The following is a 12274-nucleotide window of genomic DNA, read 5'->3' as shown; positions in this document are numbered from 1 at the left end:
ACTGTGCAAAAGTGCAGAAATTGTTAAGCAATGTAATCATTCCTGTTGGATCGAACGACATTTGGCTATTTCCGATTTTCAGTAATTGCTGTGAAAATTCAGCTGCTGACTTATCGTTTTGTAGTTGAACACGTACGTTTGTAGTAAGTGTAAGCGTGTTTACATGTCTCCATAAATACGATGATTTTAAACATGTATTGATTTCATCTGCAGCAGTGGGTTTTGGGATCACAGGTAATGTTTGTCTGAAATCTCCAGCCAATAAAATCATTTCACCTCAAAAGACTGTTTGGCTTCCTCGTAGATCTTTCAAAGTTATATCAAGTGCTTCCAATGATTTCTTGTGTGACATAGTACACTCGTCCCATACGATGAGCTTACATACTTTAAGAACTTTTGCAATTACAGATGATTTCGAAATATTACTTGTTAGTGTTTCATTTACCTGCATATTCAAACGCAACTTCAATGCAGAATGTGCTGTGCGACCGCCTTCCAGTAATGTAGCCGCAGTTCCGGAAGAAGCGAGTGCCAATGCAACGTTATTATCTGATCGAATTGTTGCTGGATTTGATGTGGATTGGCTACTACAGCTGAAACGGCAATGCTTATCATCCTCCAACAAGTTTAATTGTAGACATGCTTCGCGATATGTAGCGCACAATTCACCATTAATTGTTCTTGAAGCTTGGAATGATGTTGGGCCACGAACATTAATTAACAACAATCGCAAGTAAAAACACTCAGCATTATTTGGATGAACTGCATAAATGCGTCCTTATGCATCTGTTGAGAACACATTAGGACGACCTTGAACTGGTTTTCCTTGTCTTCGCCTTCGTTTTCCTGGATTTATCCCATGTGAAATATTGTGGCACTTCTGCATATAGCAATGTTCTTGCAAAATCGTCCGATTGACATAAATGAAAAAAGGCAGTCAAAGTTGTAGACGGTGCGCTTGTTGCTCTAAGCGCTGCATTTTCAGGAGTAAAATAAACGCGTTGGCCATTTTCAAGGTGAACCGCTAAATGAACGACTGTTGGATGTCTTTCGTGTCTTGGGAATGAAAAAATTCGCCATATCGCTTCGTTACAGCTTCTATAACGTTTAATTTGATATTTTTAATCTCGTCATTGTCATTTTGGACTGCACCGAATACAGCCATATCGCTTCTTTTATTTACATATTTGCAAATGTATTTAATTGATTTAACGGAACTACAGTATTCCACGTTAAAATGCGCTTTGAATGTTTTGGACAACAATGGGCAATATGGAACAATCCAACGATTGTCAACTTCAACATTTTTATTTCCCATCTTAATTATCGTTGACTTACCATTGTCATCAGTGGATCGACGACGATATGCCGAATATCCATTGTCACATGTGACCGTATCCGAAATTAATGCTCGTGGGCATCGCTTCGAACATTTTCCATTAATCATGCACGGAGAGTTCACATTCAATGCACCGCAAGGTCCATGTAGCATATCTTTTGTGACGACTTCGAACAAATCTGGATCAATCGTTTGATCCGGTATTTCAGCTGATATCACACTATCAATTTGATCCGGTGTAATTTTATCAATTAACCAAATCAAAATGTGTGCGTGCGGTAATCCCCGCTTTTGCCATTCAACGGAATACATATAACAACGCACCTCTCCAAACACTCTATGTTTGATAATAAAGTCCATAAGTGATTTTAGTTTTAGTTTGAAAATACGTGCAGTTATGTCGTGTCGATCAATTGAGGTTTGGCCAGGAAACAAATGGTCTTTGATTTCACTGCATTGCGGATTACATGTAAAAGTATAAACCAGATCCGGCCGTCCATAAGCGGGGACACACGCCATGGCATCCTGTACATATTCATGCATATGTCGCGGGCTAGCAGTATATGTTGCTGGTAATATGATCAGTCTACCGATGTCATTCACATTTCCATCGTTATTCACTGCATCCCGTAAGCGAATGTATTCCTCGGACCATAACTTAGTCTAGTTGAATTTGATATAGTTTAAGCGCATGGTCTCAATTTTTGCATACATATCCACGACAAATTGGTGGAACAATCTTCTGCATTTCATAATGTGAGATTCTTCATTTTCACGAATCATTAATCGATATGAATATAATTCATAGCGCAAACTTTTTTTTCTTTTCTGCGCCTGAATTAAAAAAAAAATCACATTTGTGAGATTATTATTATCATATGTGAATATTTTTGATGTGCAAGCATCTTTGCTCGCGGTACGGGGGAATTTGAATGTAAGATGTAAGATGTAAGTGTAAGATGTAAGGTATGCGTGGGTATGGGTATGTATATGTAGGATGGTATGGATATGGGATTCTTCATTTTCACGAATCAATCATTGATATGAATAAATGTAGGGTGTAAGATGTAGGATGTAAGATGTAAGATGCACGATGTAGGATGTGTGATGTAAGATGTGAGGTGTGAAATGTAAGATGTAAGATGTACGATGTAAGATGTAAAATGTAGGGTATGGGTGATAATAATAATATAAAGTATTTACCTGAAATATCAGAACCCATCACAATTACTCAATTCAATTGACTTAAAACTTAAAATATTCATGTTAAAACATGCGATTTCACATAGGTTAAAATAAAAACTATAACACGCTTTTCAGAAATAGCTAAATTCCGATTACTTAACAGCTAACGCCAGGATGCGATGGATGGGAAGGGGTAGAATTATTGTTCCCTTGTATATTCTTAAGCTGTGGGAGTGCTTTTTTTTTGTTATTGTTGCAACTTTCAGAAATTCAATTATGGCCGCCTAAATGTCTAAAATCTACCTATGTGCGGCGTACGTTGTAACGCCCGAGATCGAATGAATGTTGCGTTATTTTTTCTGTTTTGTTTGTCGATAATTTAATTTATTGTTCTGTAAATTCAATTGAATTTTGTACGCACATTTTGTGAAACTTTCTGTTAAAACATTTTATTCTTGTATCTTATTGTAATACATGTGGGTGCACAATAGTTTTGGTTTATTCGTTCGGTGCAAAGATAAAAAAATTTTTTGGTGTTCCAACTCTAGAGCAAGCAACATATAGCTGGCCATGGGAAAAGCAGGGACTCTCTAAATTTAAGCCTGCAACAATAAGCGATTGTCCTTGTGCTTTGTTGATTGTAATTGCAAAAGCAAGGCGTACAGGAAACTGTAAGCGCTTAACATTTAATGGCAAATCTGTAGGAATCATTGGGATTCGTGGTATGAGCACATCTTCACTTTTGTTTTTACCGCTGATGATTGTTGATTCGATTACATTTTTCATTAATTTCTAAACGCAAAGTCTGGTTCCATTGCACAATTTTGGTGGGTTTAAATTCCGAAGAAGCATAACTGGTGAGCCGATTTTCAAAGCTGATATATGCGCAGGCATTCCTTTTGGTTCTAAGGAGTTTAGAAATTCATTTGGATAATTCACAATTTTATCTTTATCTGTAACTGTGTCGATCGATTTATATTTCGTCACTTCACCAGGAAATTGGTTTTGAATGCGATGATTGATTTTTTAACATGATCATTTTTGGGAGCTAAGATAGTTCGTTCGCCTAGACAAAAAAACAAAAACATTTAAATTTAAAATTCTTAATTTTGAAATATGAAAAACTTTCGGCTTGATCGAAGGAACCTAGAGCCAAAATTTGGTGATGATTGAAGTATGGCAAACACGTTTTCATAGGGATTACACACACAGAATTTGATTTTTATAGAGGACTAGAAGACCCGGCAGACGTTGCCATGCCCTAAATTTTTCCTATCTGTATACATTTTAATAAGCTTTTTCCGTCTGACTCTGCCCTCCCCCCTCTTCACTTTTTCCTAATCCTTTTATTCACTCCTCCCTCCGTCTTTTTCGCTTCATCTATCTCCATCTTCGTCTCATTCTATCTCTTTCTCAATCTCCTTCTCTCTTTTCTCTTCTCTCAACTCCTTCTATTTCTTCTGCATCCCTTATTGCCTGTCACAGAGGGTTGTATGTATTTTATTCCAATTCCAGTCCCAGCCCCACTACGAGTCAGTTTAATATATGTATATAGATTTTTATTTTTCACACTTCACTATAATATTAAAACGAAATGCAGACATTCGCACGTGCACAAACATATCCATACCAACTGTAAAGAGGTGCACCACTGCGTATACGTAACATTTTATTATTACCTATAAACAAATAAAAAAAAATTTCCAATAAAATAATATTGCGACTACAAGCTGAGATATAACCTATCCTATATCTCAAGTTAGATCAAATTACACACTGGGTGCAAAACAAATTCAAAACCGGTTCAGTAGTTTAGGAGTCCATCGCGCCCAAAAATGTTGTGACACGTGTTTTTCATATACTAAGATGTAGATAGACTGAAGCTAAACAATTTTTTTAACGGCGGCAGATTACTAAACGTCCGAAAGGCATAACAGCCAAACTCAACAATGCAGTCAAACTTTAGGTGTTAAAATAACTTAAGTTTGTACGGCAGCCATAGTTTTTCCTTATAAGTATAACATATTCCATTTGTATGGGAGGTGCCACGCCCCCTTTTCCCAATTCCATATTTTCTTGGTGGTGTTAGGGATTGACCTCATATAACTCCGTACTGAATTTCAATGTTCTGGGATGTATACCTTCAAAGTTATGCAGTACCAAAGATTCCATTTGTATGGCAGGTGCCACGCGCCCTTTTTCCCAATTCTGCATTTTCTTGATGGTGTTAGGGATTGACCTCATATAACTCCTTACTGAATTTCAATGTTCTGGCATGTATACCTTCAAAGTTATGCAGTACCAAAGATTCCATTTGTATGGAAGGTGCCACGCCCCTTTTATATATCGAAATTATTTTTAGCCTAAAAATTTCCGGTTCATCGAAGGAACCTATAACAAAATTTGGTGATGATTGAAGTGTGGGAAATACATTTCCATAGCGAAGACACACACACACACAGAAGTTGATTTTTATATATATAGATGTAGATAGATTGAAGACAACAAATTTTTCTAACGGCGGCAGATTACTAAATGTCCAAAAGGCATAACAGCCAAACTCAACAATGCAGTCAAACTTTAGGTGTTAAAATAACTTAAGTATGTACGGCAGCTATAGTTCTGAAAAATCCCATTTGTAGGGAAGATGCCACGCCCCTCTTTTCCCACTTCCAAATTTCCTTGAGGTGTTAGGAATTAACGTCATATAGCTCCTTACCAATTTTCATTTTCCTACCATTAATACATACAGAGATATACAGTATTATATATTCCATTTGCATGGGAGGTGCCACGCCCCCTTTTCTTAATTCCACGTTTTCTTGGTGGTGTTAGGGATTGACCTCATAAAACTGAATTTCAATGTTCTGGCATGTATACCTTCAAAGTTATGCAGAAGCAAAGATTCCATTTGTATGGGAGGTGCCACGCCCCTTTTATATATCGAAATTATTTTTATCCTAAAACCTTCCCGTTGATCGAAGGAACCTATAACCAAAATTTGGGAGGGGGGGGGGGTGTTGAAAACATGATCCAATTTTCGGACTAAGTCCGCCCCCTCCGTCTGGCAACACCCGGCCAGTGCGGCCAAGCGCAAGTGCAGCTCAGCTGTGTTCGCTGATTACCACAGTGCACAATCAAATCAGTTTATCTAAAACTGCCCACCAACACGCATCGTTCGTGCCCGCGTCATTCTTTCAGTTTTTCGCCCGCCCGCCGTCGCGCAGTGTTTGAATATTTAAACAAATTCATTTTTTATAAAATTGTTTATATTTGAAAAGTTTTAATTTTAATCAAATATATATATATATTTCATGAAACCCGTGTGCACCCTATTTTCCTAAATACAGTGCATATTTTTATTGAAAGACTTATACAATACCTTTAATTTAATACCCATATCGTATAAAAGCATCCTAGGGTCACCCCTAGTCCACATTTTGGGTACTAATGGGTTCTCGTATGAACCCGGTTTAACCTCCTTGTTAAAACTCTCATCAATACCTATCATTTGATACCCATATCGTACAAAGATATTCTATGACCTATATCTCCAAAAGCTGGGGTCGGGACTCCAGCGGTACCCCGGTAGTCAATTTATGGTAGGAACGTTTTCCTTTAAAGCGCTGACGCATGTTCCAAACACAAACCAAATCGGTTCAGCGGTTTGATAGTTTAGTGGCATACATGCTAAATCTTGAGATCTCAGCTTTCCGCATTTTTCGGCTGCAAAATCAAACATTTTTGAATTTTTTTTTTATCTATAAACTTTCCACAAAAAGGTCCAAGAAACTACTTTTTACGGAGTTGAGATCTCTTATTTTAAATCAAAAGCTTCAATATTTTTTCTAAATTATACTAATTTGTTTTTTTTTTTTTTCAAAAAGTTTTCTAATTTATTAAATAAACTCATGTTTACTAAATTTTTTTTGCAACATTTTTTATCGGTCCGAATTAATGATTTGGAATTTTCAAATTCCTTCCTTATCGACTGTAAAACCAAAGCTATGCAGAAATCGTCCTTAAAACAGAAGTAATCGGGAGTAAGAACGGGGAGGGAGCCTGAAAAGCGATACCACATCCACGAATGCAGCGGGCGCGCAAATTACCCACTCCCGGAACGAAGAGGTAACTACAGAATATACCGAAACGATTAAGATTCAATCGGGCTTTTTTCCATATGAATAGCTAGTTAAACTACCGGCTTGTTTTTCTGAATTAAAATTTGTTATTGTTTCTTTATTCGGTAAGAATTTGTGGTTAGATATGTTGAAATTATAATTAATTCCTTCTATATCGACTGTAGGAACAAAGCTATGCCGGAATGATCTTTGAAACAAAAAGTAATCAGTCCCAATAACCACGCCTGCAATGCAAAATCTGCTATGCAGAGATTGGTGACAAACAGCAGTCAAATTGACTGCAAAATATGAATTTTCAGACTTTGTTCTCAGATTGACATCAATCTACTGACGCAGTTGGTTGTCAATCTGAGCCGCAGATTGATATCAGATTGGCTGCAAAAATTACAATGTCAAGATCTGCTGTCAGTTTGCTTACAAAGAGACATCAATGTTTGCCGTCTAACTTGAGATATCTATCGTTACCGTCCAGTTTGCTGTCAATCGGCATGCAGTTTGCTGGCAAATGTTGCATTGCAATTTTTGCAGCCAATCTGACACCAATTTGCGCCCCAAATTGGTATCAAATTGCGTTAGTGGGTTCTGACCTCACGTGGTTATTGGCGACGATAAATACTCTCGTCACGAAGAGAGATGACAGTGGAATATACTGACACAATTAAGAAGCAATGAGCCATTTTCCCACACGTCTAGTCAATTAAAGTCCCGGTCTTGTTTTTTTCTAATTCAGATGTGTTATTTTGTACTTTAATCAAGAAGACTTTAATATTAAAATTTTTTTAATCTGATAAGTTATTCCTTCTTTACCGATTGTAATTTCAAAGCTTTGGTGTTTACCAAATTTTGTTCCGTAAAATAAATAGATCGAAATTTATGGCCTGATTATTTGTTGATTAAGAAGACTTTTGTGACTCATGGTTATTATAATTTATATATTTTATAAACATTATATACGGTAATTTGTGAGTTTTTTACTCATTTGTACCTACGACGCATGTATAACGGATGAACAAGGTGAGAATGCAACTACCTTGAAAAAGTATCTGCCTCCGTTTTGCTGTGCCGAGTGCCTGAACGAAAGAGTAAATAAACCAGACACTGCAGACATGCGCAGATCGCGCGCTAGCTCTATCTCTCTTACTCCACTACAGAGGATCTGTAAAAGAATTTATCAATCCTGGCGGTCATAATAAGGATAATGGGAATCTGTCCACAAATAATTGCATTGTCATCGGTCCTTGATACGTATGCAAAGTTTAAAATTAATCAGACTTCTAGAAACCGGTGAAAATTAAGCTCAAAGATTCCGTTACATACATACATGGATACATAGATACAGGCCAAGCTAATAAAAGCGTGTTAATAAAATTATAATAAAATTTAAGTTGTTAACAGAATAATTTAATTCAGAGTAAAAAGCGTGGGGTGCTTGATATTGAATGTTACAATCATTCTATTGGCAACTATCTGAGAGGAAAGATATGAATTGTAGTCAAATGCACCCCATGCTTTTTACTCTGAATTATATTATTCTGTTAATAACTTAAATTTTATTACAATTTTATTTTGAGGTGCTTAACTATAAATGATTGTTTGACCTTCTACTACTGTTATATAAACTCCTTTTAATTGAAATTTATTTTCTATTTTTTAGTTCGGTTAGCTATAAAAGCGTGTTTTTTTTAGTTTTTTTAAACTATTATTTATTATTATGAGATGAAGATATGGTTTCTGGGTATTCGTATCCAGTTTGATTTTATTCAAGGATCACTCAGCTCAGTTTTCCAATTGCCTGCCAAAACTTCGAAAAATTGAAAAATGTCTTTTAGGGTTAGTTAGGCATAATATCGATTTCACTTTAGGGCTATATCTGCACCAATTTGGGACCATTTCGCGAATATTTCAAATTTCACACCGATCTCTTCCATTTCAGTATGAAGATGTATTGTACTCCTCCTCATCTCTCCCTTCTGAAGAACTTTACAACACCCGCCTCATCTGTTCTTTGAATCCAAGACGAACAACCGCTTAGTGACTGCGAAGACGGAAGCCTAACGATTTTCCATTTTCTTCGTTCAGGGAAATGTCCCTTTTTTTGGTAAATTTTCGTGTTAAGAGAAATTTTTCTATGAATTGTCCCTTGGGTGTGTTACTGTTGCTACTATATTAACTAATTCCATCCAATTGGGGAGCTTTTATCTAGGAATGGTCATCAAAATCCTCTAATGGGAGTGCAAGAAAGCTGTCTATGTCAACAGGCTTTGACCATCGGAGTGGATCATTGTTCATTCAGCGGATGTTAGGTGGTCGTTACCTCAGTGGAAGAACCTCGCTTACCCAGCATGAAGGTTGTTTTGCAACCACATAATGTGACTCAATTTTTCCACCTCATCATACTCCACGCGTCGGGAGACGTACTGCACAGACCAAGAACAAATATGTCTTGAAGATATATCGATTTTTGCTCAAGTTATCGTATTAACGGACGAGCGGAAAGACAGACGGTCGACTGTGTATAAAAACTGGGCGTGGCTTCAACCGATTTCGCCCTTTTTCACAGAAATAAGTTATCGTCCCAGAATCTAAGCCCCTACCAAATTTCACAAGGATTGGTAAATTTTTGTTCGACTTATGGCATTAAAAGTATTCTAGAGAAATTAAGTTAAAAATGGCTGAGCCACGCCCATTTTGAAATTTTCATTTATTTTTGTATTTTGTTGCACCACATCATTACTGGAGTTGAATGTTGACATAATTTACTTATATACTGTAAAGATATTAAATTTTTTGTTAAAATTTTACATACAATTTTTTTTTTTTAAGTGGGCGTGTTCGTCTTCCTCTCTTGCTAGTTTTTATAGGAGTAACGTTCCTGTCAAATTTCATCATGATATCTTCAACGACTGCCAAATTACAGCTTGCAAAACTTTTATATTACCTTCTTTTAGAAGTGGGCGTTGTCACGTCTATTGCCCAAAAGTTTACTAATTTTCTATTCTGCGTCATAAAGTCAACCCACCTACCGAGTTTCATCGCTTTATCCGCCTTTGGTAATGAATTATCGCACTTTTTCGGTTTTTCGAAATTTTCGATATCGAAAAAGTGGGCGTGGTTATAGTCCGACTTCGTTCATTTTAAATAGCGATCTGAGATGAGTGCCCAGGAAGTTACGTACCTAATTTCATTAAGATACCTCAAAATTTGCTCAGGTTATCGTGTTTACGGACGGACGGACGGACATGGCTAAATGAATTTCTTTTTTCGCCTAATCATTTTGATATATAGAAGTCTATATCTGTCTCGATTACTTTATGCCATTACGGGGTACCGTCATGCGAACAAAGCTCAGCTGAGTATAAACATAATTTTTTGTTCATCAATCAGAAAATTTAAAATGATCAATAATTTTTTATTTTTTATTTTGATTTGTTTCATTTCAAAATGACTCAACCCTGATCCGAAAATTTTAAATAAAAGCAATTTTCAATCTCGTTGACGCTGTAATCATTTAAATTTGGCGTTGTGTGTATTTCATATGGTCATAACGACCCCGATTAGAAAAACCTTTTTCTAACTGAAAAAACTAGTTTCTAAATTTTTGATGATACTTTGTGGTGTTGAACTCAGGACCTTCGGTGTGGTAGGCGGAGCACCCTTCCACCACACCACGATGTTCAGATACCTTTAACTTTTTATCTCCAAACATGGCGCCGGCAAACAGCTTTAATGCATTACTTGTGGCTTCGTTTTGCATATATTATTCCCATATCGGGCCGTTCATGTCGCCAAGAACGTCTAATATAGCAGCATCTGTAGAGCTTGTTCATTCACATCCGGTGGTGACGTATCTGACCCGATTTCCTTTGCTCCGTCTATCGCATACACCTATTGAATGACGATGCTATCAGCGTATTCTTGCTGAACACATTTACCAGCTGGGCAGAAAATTTCATGTTCATGACCTCAAATCGCAAGGGTTTAAAGTTTTGCCATTGTCAGCTCCAAAAGTGGCAGTAGCGCAGACTTTCCTGGTTGTTTGGTTGGTGGCTATGCTGCCCGGTGGGAGAGACCTCCCCCGCTCTATCGCCATTTTGGTGCACATTGTATTCCCTTGGAACCAATTACGTACTATACGCTGTGCTTGTATTACTTAAACCATTTGGCTAAATCAAAATGTCTCCTAATGTCTTTAATAGAGCATTTTGATACAGCCATTAAATCGGGTAGTACAAAACAGACTTTAGTTCGACCTAATGTCTGATCGATCGGTTGTGGGGACATATGCCATATATACGACCGATCTAATCCATTTTTTCAGACCACATTATGTGCAATATACGAAAGCATATGGTGAAGTTTGAAGTTTCAATCTGATCAATTGAGTAAGATATGACAAAAGCCCTCTGTTTTGAAAAATCGGTTGTATGCGGGATATATGCTAAAGTCGTCCGATCCGGCCGGTTCCGACAAATGTCTAATCGGACACCCAATACCCGCTCACCAAATTTCGTCAAGATATCTCAAAGATTTAGGGACAGACGGAAATGACTAAATCAAATCAGCTCTTCGTCCTGATCATTTGGGTATACTTATTGGTGGGTCTATCCATTTTCCTTTAAGGACTTAGAATTTCGAGATTCCTAACAAAGTTAATATACCATTTCATTTTCATGATAGTTATAAATATCTCACAAGCCTACCAGTACCCTTAAAAACATATTTAACAGAACCAAGTCAAAAATACCGGAAATGGACAAAAGTAATGTCATTTATAAAATCCCATATAATTGAAACCAGAAAGAGCTCTGCAACAAGATATACGTTGGTACAACCAAATCAAATAATGCCCAAATTCATTTACACATAAAACACCGCTTACGGCACACTGTGCATTGAGCGGACACTCCCCAAATTTCTTTAAAGCATCCATCTTACAGCAAGAAACAAATTACTCCAAGCATTTCTCGCTGAAAATATTATAATGCAACGAATTTACTGCAACTCCACCCATTTGAAATCCTCTGCCAACGTTCGCATCGCCAAACTGTTGAATAAATAAATCTAATACTGAATAATGGAAAAATGGCCTTTATTAAAGTACTTCACAATAACACTTATACTTTGCAACGAATAGCTTGCTTAATAACCAAACTGATTGATAGCTCAAAAGAAACCGACTTCCAGCGCTTCAACATTTGCTGCTTTTTATACTCTCTGATTTCCTCGTTCGCATCTTCTAGGCGCTTCCATTTCCAGAATCTACCAGTTGGCCATCAGCTCTCAAATTTCTCAGCTGTAACTACAATTGCACGATTTTATATCTTCTCTCATTGTATACTTTCAGGAGTATCTCAGATATATGCATGTGGTTGTGCCTTGCTTCTCAGCTGCGTGTACCTACATATGTGTAGACATAATGATTGATTCGTTTATGCAGATACAAGTGACTGTCTGCTTTATTGTTGTTGTGACTTCATTTACTTAGCATCAGACTAGGGATGTGAGTATCACTCAAATTCGTCACAATATATTATAAACATTCCGCCAAATATACGATTAAACTATAACGCTGACACGGACAACATCGCGCACCTTTACTGACATTTAA

The 12274-nt window shown here is 36.9% G+C and overlaps 1 protein-coding gene across 1 annotated transcript in view; it reads right to left on the bottom strand.

Moving 5' to 3' along the window:
* The window catches only part of LOC137241230 (apolipoprotein D-like), a 112579-nt gene that overhangs the window by 50378 nt on the left and 49927 nt on the right, over window positions 1-12274 (bottom strand). The window lies entirely within an intron of this gene.

Source organism: Eurosta solidaginis, chromosome 2 (genome assembly GCF_040869045.1).
Source record: "Eurosta solidaginis isolate ZX-2024a chromosome 2, ASM4086904v1, whole genome shotgun sequence".
Classification (NCBI taxonomy): Eukaryota; Metazoa; Arthropoda; class Insecta; order Diptera; family Tephritidae; genus Eurosta; species Eurosta solidaginis.
This window is presented reverse-complemented; position numbering and strand designations above follow the sequence as displayed.